The following is a 16,340-nucleotide window of genomic DNA, read 5'->3' on the forward strand; positions in this document are numbered from 1 at the left end:
CAGGTCAAATTTTTGATGAAATGTCTAATGGGGGAAAATTAAGGTTAAGTATATATGGGGGACTGGGATTTGTCTTCTAACGAGGAACCGTCCTTAATTGCTAAAGCTGGCATGAATAATTTAGGATGTTTAGAACAATGACATTGGATTGTTGTCTTCAATCCTCTGGAATAGTTTTTATCTTCTTAGTCAAATTTACAAAAAAGAAAAACAAAAAAAGGTTTGCTAATACTTGACATTGCATTGAATAGCTTCCAGTCGACTAGCTGCCTACATGGGACTAGGCTATGTAGGGATTATCCTTGACTCATCAATGGGAGGAAACAATCATGAAATCAGATAGAACATAAGCTGTAGTTGAATGCAAATTTTGAAAGCATTACTGAATATACATCCCAGTAAATTACACTAGGAAGCAATGATTTAAATGAACCAATTACTATGGAAATACACTGGTTATACATTGTGTGTTTGTGTATCTATCTGGGTATATAAAACTTCTCATTTTGCATATGTATATGATGAAGTAGGAACAGGGAGAGAGAAGGAAAAGGAGAGATTTTACCCAAAAGTGGAATTTTCTGAGTATTTATGCTTAAACTATCTTTTCCTTAAACTACTTAAAGACCTATCCTTCACTGTTTGAAATAGAACTCATCCTTTTAAGGTTTTATTTTATTGTTCATTTTTATTTGTACAGAGTTGCCCATTAAGGTTGTATTCTACTGTGCTATGACTTTTATCCCAAATGACAGAATTACTGGACTTTGAAAGCTGACATGGGGGAAGAAGAAAAAAAGGAAATGTTTATACCTCCTCATTTTGACATGGCTTCTTCAGAAATCTGGTATTAAATATCTTCCTGCATCTGGGGAAGGGAAGAAAGAGGGCATACAGGCATTCTGTACATAATGTTGAAATAAAACCCTCTATTGTCCACCAAGACAATAGAACTAGTCTATAATAATGTAGTACAAGTAGAGCAGAAACTACACAAACCAGCAATGCAATCTTTGTTCCAGTGTAATCTTCCATATCAACCATCTACAATCCCCAGAGGTAAGAGAAAGGCCTTTCTCCTATTTCCCATACATAACTTAGCACCCCTCCTCTCTCTCTCCTTGCTGTATAGTTAGCAGTGTAATAAGGCTCCCTTTGGGGATGGCTAAACATGTTTGACAACATAGGAACTGTCCTAAATAATGGCCAAAGTCTCCAACTAAGCCCAAATGCTTTGTATGGATAAACAAAGTAGTTAGCTTCATTGTCTGTTTCAAAGTCTGCAGGTGTTTCCTTTGGTGGGAAAAGAAGTAGAAATACTGAGAAGTATGATGATCCAGGGGTGCTCACAATCAAAGGGCTCCTTGGGAAGATAGCATTTCAACTTTTGTCAAGAAAGACAGTATCTTTCTATAGGAATATGAGGCCAAGACACAAACATGCCTAAAACAAAATATCCAAGAACGTCGGGAGGAAGGCAGAGCACTGAACACACTGAGGCTGACACAGAGTCAACTGTTCACCAATAGTTCACTACTCCCTAGCCCTCTGCGAGGTAGAGGTACTGGGTGGCTACCACACGAATGAATAAGATTAGTGTGCTGCCCTCCGCATGGAGCTTTCATTCATAGTGGGCATTCGACCCAAACACACAGACAGGTATCAAATAAATTGTTATTGTTCAGTTACTCAGTCATGTTAGACTCTTTTGTGACCCCATGGACTGTAGCTCGCCAGGTTCCTCTATCCAAGGGATTTCTTAGGCAAGAATACTGGAGCATGTTGCCATTTCCTACTCCAGGGTATCTTCCTGACCCAAAGATCTAACCCGTGTCTCTTACATCTCCTGCATTGGCAGGAGGATTCTTTACCACCTGAGCCACCAGGGAAGCCCCGTCAGATAAATATCTCCTAGAATTTTTCCTGAGCCTAGCCACATTTGAGCCCCTAAAATTGCTTGAGTTTGTCTATAATTAGTCTTGCTGAAACCCATGACTTCAAGTTATATGCAAGAGTCAAAAACAATTAATTCCCAAAACATGTCATGCCTTTTTACAACCATAAAATTAACCTTTAGTTTAAGAGAAAATTCAATCTGTTAAAAATGTTTTATGAATGAGAGAAACTAGTCTGTAAAGATAAGACCGTTAAGAATTGTGAAAGCAGTCACAACAAGACGATTGCATATTCAAAAAACCTGGAAAGGACTTTGGAAGAAACTTGTTTATGCTGTTATCTTTGCTTTATCGGAGAACAAAAGGGATAGAAAGGCTCACAAAGTTCATAATCTCTTGACATCCTACCCTCCTCATTCTGGGAAAGACTGGTCCCACATCTTTTAAGTATACTTTCATTTTGGTACATGTCTCAAGGGTCTGTCACATAGAGACGTTCAATACTCCATAAAAGGTGGAGGGGATATACTAGTGAGTAAAAACAAGGACCCTGATCTCATAAACTTTATCTTCAATAGTGAAGACATACAATATATACATATATATTTACATATATATGTGTATATATATATTATGATTTTTTTTTTTTTGAGGAGAATGTTGCAAAGTCCAAGGTATATGGAGATATTTATGGAATTGTTAAGTGGCTGTTTTACACAGAGCTATAAGGGAAGGCCTCTTTAGCCAAGGGACATTTAGCTGAAACCTGAATGATGTGAGGGAACATGCTAGGTAGATATCTGGGAACAGTGGCTCTAGACAGAATAAACAGCAGATGCAAGGGCCATGGGACAGGAGTCTCGCGTTTTCAACGCTCTGCAGTCAGTGTGCCTATAAGAAGCAGATGGAGGCAGAGAGTGGGAGGAGATGTGACTGGAGTCAGCCTCTGGACCACCAGTAAAGTCTTTCTTCTGCACTTTTTCAAAGCTTCAATTTGTTGATGGCGTGGTGAAGTATTTAATATTTAGATAATAAAGCATTCCCATAAAGAGCACCGTGCTGAACAATTTTTAATGTCAGAATTCAGCTCTCTGTGATCTTCAGTTGAAAACCACCATGCAATTTCTCCAAGATACTCAACTACAAGAGTTTTACCCTAGTAAGGAACATTTCCTTTATATTTTTCCTCTCAAAGGCAATGAGAATGGGATCAGTGCACATCTCAGCCCAGGCTAGGTCTCCAGCATGGATCCAGATCAACCAATTTGGTAATAAAATGAAGGATCTCCCTCAGTTCAGTTCAGTTCAGTTCAGTCACTCAGTCGTGTCCAACTCTTTGCAGCCCCATGGACTGCAGCATGCCAGGCTTCCCTGTCCATCACCTGGAGCTTACAACTCATGTCCATTGAGTTGGTGATGCCATCCAGCCACCTCATCCTCTGTTGTCCCCTTCTCCTCCTGCCTTCAGTCTCCCAGCATCAGGGTCTCTTCCAGTCAGTCAGTTCTTTGCATCAGGTGGCCAAAGTATTGGAGTTTCAGCTTCAGCATCAGTCCTTCCAATGAATATTCAGGACTGATTTCCTTTAGGAATCACTGGTTGGATCTCCTCGCAGTCCAAGGGACTCTCAAGAGTCTTCTCCAATAGCACAGTTCAAAAACATCAATTCTTCTGCACTCAGCTTTCTTTATAGTCCAACTCTCACATCCGTATACATGACTACTGGAAAACCGTAGCCTTGACTAGATGGACCTTTGTTGACAAAGTAATGTCTCTGCTTTTTAATATGCTGTCTAGTTTGGTCATAACTTACCTTCCAAGGAGTAAGCATCTTTTAATTTTACGGCTGCAGTCCCCATCTGCAGTGATTTGGAGCCCAGAAAATAAAGTCTGTCACTTTTTCCACTGTTTCCCTATTTGCCATGAAGTGATGGGACTGGATGCCAAGATCTTAGTTTTCTGAATGTTGAGCTTTAAGCTAACTTTTTCACTTTCCTCTTTCACTTTCATCAAGAGGCTCTTCTGTTCTTTGCTTTCTGCCATAAGGGTAGTGTCATCTGCATATCTGAGGTTATTGATATTTCTCCCAGCAATCTTGATTCCAGCTTGTGCTTCATCCAGCCTGGCATTTCGTATGATGCACTCTGCCTATAAGTTAAATAAGCAGGGTGACAATATATAGCCTTGACATACTCCTTTCCTGATTTGGAACCATATGAATATGGTTCATATTCACCATTCAAGATGGTGGAGTAGAAGGACACTTGCTTCTCTTTTCCTGCAAGAACTCCAAAATTACAACTCATTGCTGCACAACTGTTGACAGGAGAATGCTGGATCCCACCAAAAAAAGACAGTCCACATCCGAAGGCAAAGGAGAGTCCCCAGCAAGATGGTAGGAGGGGTGAAATCATGTTTAGAATCAAACCCCATACCCACCAGAGATGCTCAGAGGAACCTTGTGTGCACCAGGACCCAGAGACCCCACAGAGACTAAGCCAGAACTGTGTTTGAGTGTTTCCTGCGGAGGGACAGGTCAGCAGTGGCCTGCCGCAGGGGTGGGGGCTCAGGGTGCAGTAGCATAAGCCCTCTGGTTATAGCATAAGCCCTCTTGGAGGCGGTCGCCATTAACCCCACCATAGAGCCACCAGAACGTACCTAGGACTGAGGAAACAGACTCTTGGAAGGTACAAACAGAACCATGTATGCACTAGCATCCAGGAGAAAGGAGCAGTGACCCCACAAGAGACTGACCCAGACTTGCCTGTGAGTGTCAAGGAGTCTCCGGTGGAGGCGTGGATCTGGGGTGGCCTGCTGCAGGGTCTGGGGCACTGAGTGCAGCAGTGCGTGCAGGGGACCTATTGAAGGAGGTCACCATTATCTTCATTACCTCCAACATAGTTTGGTCTCAGGTCAAACAACAGGGAGAGCACATAGCCCCGCCCATCAACAGAAAATTGTTTTAAAGATTTACTGAGCATGGCCCCACCCATCAGAACAAGACCCAGTTTCCCCCACAGTCAGTCTCTCCCATCAGGAAGCTTCCATAAGCCTCTTATCCTTATCCATCAGAGAGCAGACAAAATGAAAACCACAATCACAGAAAACTAACCAAACTGATCACATGGACCCATAGACTTGTCTAACTCAAAGAAACTATGAGCCATGCCATGTAGGATCTCCCTAGACAGCCTCTAATGTCTTTTCAAGGTCATGGCCCTCAACTGCCTTTACCCATCACTACTTCCCAGAGGAATCACATCCCTTATCCTTTCCCCAGACTTTATTTCCCCAACTTAGCTTTCTAACACGTTGTCTGTCACATGTGAAGGTGGGGTGGGATAGCATGGAGGAGAAGGGAAGAAGCCCCTTAGACTGTTTTCTGAAATCATTTTCTCTGAAAGTTCTGTCCAAACAGTAATATTTGCAGTGGGAGCATCTAGAGTTACCGTTTGGAGAGCAGAAATCAGCACTGTAGCTCTGAGCGGAATTGCCATGATGCTCCTGCTGAGGTCCAAGCGTTATGAAGGGGAGGGAAGGTGGTGGGGACCAGCTCCTCTGAAAAGCACATTTCCTGTTAATAACAGCTTCCTCATACTGAGTGCCTATAAGGAGTTATTTAATTTAATCAGCCTAATCGTTCTGTGATGTAGCTATTATTATCTCTATTTTACATGTTAGGAAATTGAGATGTGGGAGGCTTAAATAATTTATCCAAGGTCACACAGTTAGACAGTAGAAGAACAAGCAGTCAAACCAAGGGCTCTTTATGTTCACAGTTTGTATCCTTTCCACTATATGAACTGCTTCTTGGTTCAGATTTCTCTGGGAGAAATGGTAGAATAATTCAGTAGTCCAGTGATTCCAGGCTTCGAGGCACAGAGAGTAACCTTTCCACTGTATGTGCAATTGGGGTGCTATGGATGTGGGTAGGCCCACGTGTGGCAAAAAGAGAGGACTGGTAATTCCTTCCCTGCACCCCAAGAAGCTCTACGGTAGTCCATCCCACCCCAGTGGCATTGCGAGGCAGTGTTGGTGACCTTCCTGCAGTGACACAGATACAGTAAACACAGACCCTGAGGGGAGCCTGGTTGACAGGTAACTCCTCTGTGACTCAGACCCTTACTCATTACATAAACTCAGAAGCCCAGACAAGCCCCCAGTCTTCACACATCATGGCACCAGGGAGATAACCCCACCTGAATCTGGAATCCCACCTTCTTGAGAGGAAGCTGATTAGCACAGCACATTCCCAGTGCCTGACCAAGGCCACACAGAGGGGAAAATAACCATTCTTCCCTCAGCAGATGAAACCTGAGCCTTGCATTTCACTCTGCTAATCACCAAGTAAACAAGCTCTTTTATGCTAGCATCTGTGAGGGCTACTTCCCACACTGCCTCCTTCCTCCGTGCCTGCCTGCCTGCCTGCTCTCACCAAAATACCAGCAGCATCACAGGGCCACCTTAGCCCCAGAGGAGCCCCACTATCCTGAGGCCTGGGCCATGTTCCACAGAGGCCCGGGCTTAGGGACTTCTATTTCCTCCTAGGGCCAAACCACCGCTTTGGTGTGCAATATCCATGAGCTGCTTTGGCAACTGTAGAGACTCTGTCAGTGGTCTCTGTAGAATTTTCCTGGATTCCAGAGTTTCCTACCCCTGCTGGATCATGGTTAATTCACTGGCAGCACTGACTGCTTGAGAATAACTCTTGGTTTTCTTCAGTTTTCTTCCTTGCCCAACACAGGCCAGCTCATGAAGCAGTTCACACACACTGGTGCCAGATTTATAAAGTGTGAATTGAATTCTGCCCTTGGCCTTCTCTGCCCAATTCCCCCAACTTTCCTATTGTAGCTTCTCTTAAAACACAGCCACATTTCCTTTCTAAAGCCCTAGGAAATCCTGCCAGATTAACAAATGGGGGGAGGGGGAAGGATGATTTCTTATGCATTTTCATATGTAAGCTATCAACAGTCCCTGTTCTTTGTGATCTTCCTTACAGAGTACCTGTGAACCAGGGTAGTTATGCTCCAGGTTTTCTAAAAGGAAAAGCAGAGACCATTTCTTTCCTTTTTTTTTTTTTTTTTTTTCCTACTGCCAACAACCAAACCAAAACAAAAAAACAAACCCAAATGAAGTGAATTGGAAATGAAGTCCGAGAAGCAGAGGCCTTCTGTCTTTTAGCTCAACACTTGGTGATTTGCTTGATTATACTTCCCTCGGCCTCTCTCTCAAATCTCAGAGGCGCAGACTCATTACCCCATTAGGATTTGGCTGCAGAGCCTGAAGGGACAACGAGAACAGAGACGAATCTGGTTAGGGTGCCAGAGCTAACAACCTCTTGTGTGCAATAAAACCAGACAGCATTTTTGATGGACCACATTCTCATTGCATTTGAACAGTCTTGGAAAGCTTCCATGGCTGCTGATTTCAAATAAGAAAACATGCCATAGGGAAGCAGGGCAAAGAAATGTCCTCTGGGCTCGCCTCTAACACATGTGGACCCAGTGTAATCATCCAGTTGGAGGTGCACAAGCCATATGATGAAATACTTAAAAGTTAGGGTTCAAGCTTGAAAACTCTTTTGATAAAATGTAAAATATGCTCTATTCTCCTTCTGTGATAAACATGTTTTTATTGATAATCTAGTGGCTGGGTTCAAATGTGGATTTCTCTGACTCCTTGGAGTTTCATTCTGGATCACAGTGGTCAGGGAGAGCTGGCCTCTTAGTGCTCGGCACACTATCCTTGGTCCCAGGCCCATGCCCTTCTCTTCACATTCTGGCTCCAGCTTGCAATGTGTGTAGCCTCTCAAACCCCTGCTGGACCCTCTACCTCAAGTGTCCAAGTCCCGCCTACACTCCCACCTTCAGTCTCGCCAGGGCCATTCCTTGGCCTAGAGATGTGCCCAGTTGCATTCAGGTGCACAGGCCCAGGAAAGAGGCCTCATACAGTTCCTGGAAACTGACTCTGGCTGGTTGGAAAGGGAATTCCAGGGTACTGGGAAACTAAAGTATGGTTGTGGGAGTGTACTGGGGCTGGGGGAAATATCTTTTTGGCCCCATGGACTCTTCATCCCATTAAGAGAGCTGCTGTTAAAAGATGAGGTTGGACACAATTGTAAGATACAGGGCACAGACAAGTTGGCCCTCTCGCTTGGATTTATGGATCGTGCGTATCACATAGGTCCTTTATAGGAGGATGTTTCCCTTAGAAAGTAAATTCTTGCTACCATGACCACTACAGGATAGCAGATGGAGATTCATCAAAATAATGTGCTCTTAGCTTCATAAACTGGTCTGGAATGAATGTATAGCTGTGATGGTTCTCCATTATGGAGGCATAGTGATATCACTCAGGGAAGATTTCTATGACCCCACACATAAAGATTCTGATTGAATTTGGTTTAGGGTGGAGTCCAGGCACATGTATTTATTTTTTAATCTTTTTCTAAAGATTGAAGTATAGTTATACTCCATTTATAGTTATAAAAATATTGGCTGTATTTCTTGTAACATTTCGTACAGAGTAGTTTGTACTTCCTCAGTCAGTTCAGTTCAGTCACTCAGTCATGTCCGACTCTTTGCAACCCCATAGACTGCAGCATTCCAGGCTTCCCTGTTCATCACCAACTCCTGGAGCTTACTCAAACTCATGTCCATAGAGTTGGTGATATCACTCTATGGTGATACCAACCATAGAGTTGGTGATACCATAGCAGCCATCCCATCCTCTGTCATCCCCTTCTCCTCTTGCCTTCAATCTTTCCCAGCATCAGGGTCTTTTCCACTGAGTCAGTTCTTCCTTTCAGGTTGCCAAAGCACTGGAGATTCAGCTTTAGCATCAGTCCTTCCAATGAATATTCAGGACTGATTTCCTTTAGGAATCACTGGTTGGATCTCCTCGCAGTCCAAGGGACTCTCAAGAGTCTTCTCCAACACCACAGTTCAAAAACATCAATTCTTCAGCACTCAGCTTTCTTTATAGTCCAACTCTCACACCCGTACATGACTACTGGAAAAACCATAGCTTTGACTACATGGACCTTAGTTGGCAAAGTAATGTCTCTGTTTTTTTAATATGCTGTCTAGATTGGTCATAGTTTTTCTTTCAAGGAGTATGCATCTTTTAATTTTATGGCTGCAGTGATTTTGGAGCCCCCCAAAATAAAGTCTGTCACTGTTTCCACTGTTTCCCCATCTATTTGCCATGAAGTGATGGGACCAGATGCCATGATCTTAGTTTTCTGAATGTTGAGCTTTAGGCCAACTTTTTCACTCTCCTCTATGACTTTCATCAAGAGACTCTTTCATTCTTTGCTTTCTGCCATAAGGGTGGTGTCATCTGCATATCTGAGGTTATTGATATTTCTCCTGGCAATCTTGATTCCAGCTTGTGCTTCATCCAGCCTGGCATTTCGTATGATGTACTCTGCCTATAAGTTAGATAAGAAGGGTGACAATATACAGGCTTGACATTCTCCTTTTCCTGTTTGGAACCAGTCTGTTGTTCCATGTCCAGTTCTAACTGTTGCTTCTTGACACTGCATACAGAAGTCTCAGGAGGCAGGACAGGTGGTCTGGTATTCCCATCTCTTTAAGAATTTTCCACAGTTTGTTGTGATTGTACTTCTTAATCCCTTAATCCTCTACTTTTATATTGTCCCTCCTTTCTCCCCTCTCCCCGCTGATAACTACTAGTTTATTCTCTATATCTGGGTCTGCTGCTTTTTTATATTCACTAGTTTTTTTATGTTTTTTAGATTCTACAAATGTGATATCATACAGTATTTGTTTTTCTCTGACTTATTTTACTTAGCATAGTGCTCCCCAAGTCCATCCATATTGCTGCAAATGAAAAAAATTCATTCTTTTTTATGGCTAACTACTATTCAATTGTATGTATATATATGCACACAATTGAATTGATTTATATATATATGTATTGATAGATATAGATATATCTACTGATGGATACTTAGATTGCTTCCATGTCTTGGCTCTTGTGAGTAATATACTACTATGAATGTTGGGGTGCATGTCTCTTTTCAAATTAGTGTTTTTGTTTTTTTCAGCTATGTACCCATGAGTGGAATTGCTGGGTCATATGGTAATTATATTTTTAGCTTTTTAAGAAGTCTCCACACTGTTTTGTCTAGTGACTGTACCAATTTATGTTCCCATCTACAGTGTTCAAGTGTTCCTTTTTCTCTACATCCTACCTAACATTTGTTATTTGTATTCTTTTTGATGGCAGTCACTCTGACAGGTGTGATATCTCATTGTAGTTTTGATTTACATTTCCCTAATGAACAGTGATGTTGAGCATCTTTTCATGTGCCTGTTGGCCATCTGCATGTCTTCTTTGGAAAAATATCTGTTTTGTTCTTCTGCCCACTTTTTAATTTTTTTTTTTAATGTTGTTTTACCTGTTTTTATGTGTTGGATATTAACCCTTCAGTCATATCATTTACAAATATTTTCTCCTATTTAATAGGTTGGTTGTCTTTTTGTTTTGTCAATGGTTTCCTTTGCTATAGGTGCAAGTATTTTTAAAAAGCTCCTAGGTGACTTTATGAGCAGCCAAAATTGAGAACCACGCAGTCCAGCCTAATGATATTGCTTCCAAACCCCAAGAACATTCACCTTTGTGTTTACCTTACTCCTAAAAACTCAAAACCATCATGGCTCAGGAGATGTTCATTTCCAGAATAACAGGGCCCCTGTGCTGTAGCCTACAGTCAGTTCTCTGCTTGGAGCAATGAGTAAGACTGGTCTACATAGATTCTGCTAGAGGTAGGCAAAGCTCTTAACTGTTTTTACCATGCCAGATGAAATTCAAAATATTTAACACTTAATAGACACTGCAGCAATCCATCTAGACAGACTCCAACTGTAGAATACTGGTTGGTCTGACAGATTCCTCTAATTACTCCTTCCAGAAACCCCTTAGAATGGATGTTACTGTGCACATTTATCAGAAAGGTGGAGGTCTGTGACCCAGATTCAGGTCTTCTGACTCCAAGTCTTGAGTTCTATCAATTGCAGCAGACATCTTTCCTAGTTCCGCAAACATTTCTTTAGTCTATAATGCTGGCCTAAGCCAGGACACTTGAAGGAAGATATATTACTGGCTTCATATAAAACACTACCTACAAAATGGATTACCTAGTTTAAATCTAGACAAACACAAGGAGGGAAACAACAGCTTAGAGCCTCTATTTGAATGACATTTATTTCTGACCCAAGTAGTCTGCTTTTTAATTCTGAATTTATGTATGAATTCCAGCATATGCTCAGAGCTGTGCTTACCCTTAACAACAGGTCACACTCAGGTCTTACAAGTACAGAATCCACAGTTTTAAGGTTGTAGCTCCAATGTGAGTTGTGTAAGTTTAAGTATCTGATACTTACATCTTATTTACTTAAATTCTCTAAACAGAGCAGGATCTTTCATGGCCATCTAGTCTACTTCTGTTTCTGGGAAAGTTTGCATTTAAAGCATCCCAGAGACAAAACTTCCCCACTTGAAATACAATTTCTTTCTCTACTCAGCAGGGGAGGCTTCTATTCAAAGCTTAGGTCAAGGCCTATCTTTGTGACAAAGTAATTCATTTCAAGTCTCTGTCCTCAGCAAGGCAGATTCAGGTTCTGGGAAATGGAATTTTGTACAATTTGGAGAGTTCCCTTTATGATAAATAAAATGAACATTTATTTAAGATGAGAAAATAAATCAAATATTGTATTGTTTACAAATATTTCCATGTATAAATCTTCTCTCTTCAATAAGACTATAAGCTTCTTGGAGGAAAGGATCATGTCTTATAGCTTTTTTCTATTTCTCCACGTTACTAAGCATGTTATAGATGCCCAGTAATTATTTGTGGATTGATTGGCTATCTACTAATTTTTGTAAATTTCTATAGAAGTTAAAGTGATGGATTGATCAAGATAGAATGGATTTAATATGGGAAAGTTCCATATTGAGTATAGAGGTGTACTCAAAACTGATTTTTGAAGAAGGAATACTTGATTGGAAAGGAGGGTGTTTGTATGGGGAAATGGGAAGTTAAAGGTGTTTAATGAAGCTTTTTAATTTATTAAAAGAATATGAATTTCTAATAATTATCTTCACTGAAACATAACCCACTGGGTATAGAAACACATTTAGATTCATTGAATGAGGTATTTTCAGTAAAAATTTCAAAATCAATGTTGTGGTTTTTAAAGTAATTGTAGTGATGTCTAATTATCAACAGACAAGTTGCCCATTTATTTCCATATATAGAGGGAAGGAAAAGCAAACAAAGTAACAATAGGAAATTCCCTGGTGGGACAGTGATTGTGGCCAGAAAGAAAAAAAATTCTACTCATAGACAAAATTAAATGATACAGAAAATCATATAAAACAACAACAACAAAAAACATCATCCCCCCCCCCCAAAAAAAAAAAAAACCCCACAAACAATGGACAAGTGATTGAAGTGAATCAAAATTTCAAAATTTCCTTAGGGTCTTCAAAATTTCCTTAGGGCCTTGACGACTCTCCAAATTTATCCAAAGAATGGCGACTCTTCATGTCTGCACAGGCCTTTTAATGAGTGACAGAATGGTTTACAGGCTCACTATGAGGATATGCTTTATGTTTTCACATCTGTGATTTCCATTTACGCCTGCTTGTGAGGGGACTGAGAGGGTGATGAGATGCCATAAAGTGGGAAATGAGCTCTCTTACCCACCATCTTCTCTCAGATACTTATTAGGTGAAAACTATGAGAACATGAAGCTACAAAGAAGTCCTGGCATCTGTCCTAAGTCCCGTGGAATGGTAACAAGCAGGCAGGAGATAAGCAGGGTATTTTACAGATTCCTTATCCTAATCCCACTTAAGCCAAATCCTGCATCTCACCTCTGCTACTGGGGGTTGATCAGGGATCCCAGGATCCAGAGATGTCAAAGGGCAGCAGGAGCGCAGCATTCTGAACTCAAGCCTTCCTTTATTTAGACACAGGCTAACTCATTGCCTTATCACTTTCCTATAGATTGTCCTGGTTTCAGTTTACCTTCAGTTTACCCTCCAGGCTGTATGTTAGGTAATTATATGTTACTTCTATCTTCTGATAGCCTGGATGTTTCTCATTTTTCCTTCCCCTGTGCGTGAAACATAGTGTGGGTTACATGGTAGGAACTAAGTAAGTATCTCTTGAATGATTTTTTAAGTGCTTCATCTCAATAAAATTGGGCCTTCACCATGTCTCCTTACCACTGGTCCATTCCAACTTGTTCAGGACTTCACACTGCTAACATAAATTTCCATTGAAGGAAATGTTGATGTTATTCACTGTTCTGGTAATAAACAGATCTCTACTACGTTCATTAGTTCAGATGACACTTCCCTGGTGGCTCAGCTGGTAAGGAATCCATCTGCCATGCAGGAGCCCCGGGTTCAATCCCTGGGTTGGGAAGATCCTTTGGAGGAGAAAATGGCAACCCAATCCAGTATTCTTGCCTGGAGAATCCCATGGACAGAGGAGCCTGGTGGGCTATATAGTCCATAGGGGTCACAAAGAGTTGGACAAGACTGAACAACTAACACACACAAGGAAGCTTATTATTAGAAAACCTTACTTGAGTTATATTTCATTTCAAACACAGAGGGGTAAAGGCCTGTGTAGAATATAGGTAACTATTGATTTTATCTATTCTCAAGAAGCTTTCTTATCTCTCTTATTGCATAACAGATATTTTACCTCTAGCCTTAGGAGTAGGCAGTAACAATACTGGCCAAATATTCCCCTAGCTAGAAAGTTGTAGTTAAAATTTGGAACATGAACCAGACAGACTGTTTCCCTGGTTTTGCCACATGGGAACCAAAGGAGAAAGGAGTCACCACTTTCCACTGGGGTTTCTGAACAGAGAGTGGATGTGAAGTTCCTTCAGCTATTTTCTTGAGCTGCTTAGAGGGAGTCTTGACTGTAACAGAGCATAAGGCAGCTCTTTCAAGGGAAGTGTGGCCGAGAGATGAAGGGAAGGAGGGAGGATGGAGAGAAAAGGTCAGACAAATAGTGGACATTTATTGACCCCAAGATTTAATCATGCTCAAAGTCAGTGCCTTGCTTGGATTTCCTAGTTACAGGAGTCAATAAATATCCTCCCTTTTTACTTTCTTACTTATTCATCTGAATTGGTTGTTTGCCACTGACAATCAAACATTACCTGTGGAATATCTAAGGAAGTTGCCCAAACCAACTTGGTCAGTTTTAGACAAAGCATATTTTACCAAACGTTTTTCCCTAAAAGAACGTTTTCAGTTGAGCATCTATCTAGGCCCCTGGATTGTAGAAGCGATCAACTTTTCTCAGATGATTTTTATGAGCATTAAATAAGTCAATCATATAAAGCTTTTACCACTTGGCAGATGGTTCTAGTTGTTTAAGTCTCATTATCATCATCATTATGTTCGATGAAAGTTATTGAGATAGGGACTAGGTTGAGATATTGCTTGGAAGCCAGATAAGTGGTAAATCTATGTTATGCAAGAATATTTTACAGGTAGTACTTGGGGTTTCGTCTGTATAGTCTGTACTACTCTGTAGTATACAGAGTATAACGCGCTTCAGAAATTTTTGTTGTTTTTGTTTAAAAAGTCTTCTGTCTTTCTCAGAGCCTTGCCAAGTCAGTTACATAAGTGCATTTGGGGGGAGTTGGCAAGGTTTATTTTTACATGGAAAAACAATGTATCACTTTGACTACATACACAGGGGGAGACAAGAAGTAGCTTACTGATATGCGCTAGAACAACTCCCCAAACCAAACAGGATCCTATCCTTTTTTCATGAGCTGCGGTCGGTCCAGATAATAAGATCACTTAAAAAAAAAAATCTTATGTCACTTCTGGACTAAGGTGAAAATTTTAAAGAAATTAAAAAATTATTTTAAAGACAAATGAGAATTGCTCATCAAAATTAACCCTAAAGTAAACAAAAGCTGTTGACATAGTACTTGTGAAGCTTGCGTGTCTATCCTCTGACTCATGAGGTAATTAAAAGCAATTCTGGTGAATAAATTGACTGTTAACGGGGTAGGAGATGGTAGTAACCATAATCTGGGAAAGATTCCGTAAAAAGACAGAAATTGAGAATATTCAAACTAAGAAAATCAACCATTTTTTGCCCCAGAGAATGCAAGTTGAAAACATCTTTGTTTTTTCACCCACTATTTTATTTCTGTTCTCACACCCCACCCTCCTTTACACGAATATTAAGAACTAAGGCTTTAGCAACAGGCTTTGGTGGTGGGAGGCGGGGGTAAAGGGAAAAGAGTTGTGTATGGCTTTTCATATGTTAATAAGTTGGTTCCATGACAACCATTGAAAAAGAAGGGCTCGAAACAAAAGCCACTGCGAGAGAGGATCAGCGCTCTTTCATGGGCGCTGTAAGAATAACAGCCGAGGCTCCCTCCGCTGAAAGGTATCTGATGGCCGCTCGTCAAAGGGCTTTGTTTTAGTAGCGCAGAGTCAGTATATAATTAATGCAGAGTTTTATGAGTCCAAATTGCACCCTCAATGATGCTTCCCTTTTAAAAGGTTGTGAAAAAGAATCTGAAACCAAGAGGATTTGCTTCCAGGAGGGACCTGAGCTGTACGCAGACTATCAGTTCCTGTGATCATGCACTTCAGTTTTAGGTAAAAAGGTCAAGGGCTTTTTATCTCTGAGTCTAAGAAAGCATTTAGAGTTGGGCCGCTAGGGGAGTGCGATGGGAATGTCTTGCTTAGCTCTCCAGGCAGCCTTCGAACATGGGGCCGAGTTATCCCAATGACGTGGTGAAAGTGCTGAGGCCTCACACAGGAGCCGCCCTACGACACTGGCATTCCTGGGCTTCTGGGACCAATGATAAGAATTCCCAACCGGCTGTTTTTCCTTCCAGAAACATGACCATGACGTGACACCCTCATGACAGATTTCCTAATGCCTCTTACAGCTAAATTTTTGCTTTGACTTAAGTAACCACACATATCAATTAGCTGTTTTATCAAGTTAGCACAATGCATTCCTTCTGGTTAGTTCTAAAGCATTGTAAACTGCTGCATTCAGGAATAATGCTGACTTTACTAATTTTCTGTCTAGCCCTGTTTTTCTCTCCTGTGTGTTACCCAGTTCTTGATTGAATTATATTGTTCCTTTTATTTGTCCCCTTTAAGTAGTTGCCAAAAACTTGCCATGAGTAACTTGTGATACAGTGTTTTCTCTGTTCCGATGGACACAAGAACTTTGATCACAATGGAATGCTTATGGAATTACATATTTCAAAGGACACTAATATGAAAATAGGACTTCATTCGGAGTCAGGTCACAATGATGAATAGTAATGCCAAAATGATTACTGGAAGAATTTGCAATTTGCTTTTAAACTATTGGCTTTGGTCTCCCCTGTAATTCATGTTTTTTTTTT

Source organism: Budorcas taxicolor, chromosome 9, assembly GCF_023091745.1.
Source record: "Budorcas taxicolor isolate Tak-1 chromosome 9, Takin1.1, whole genome shotgun sequence".
Classification (NCBI taxonomy): Eukaryota; Metazoa; Chordata; class Mammalia; order Artiodactyla; family Bovidae; genus Budorcas; species Budorcas taxicolor.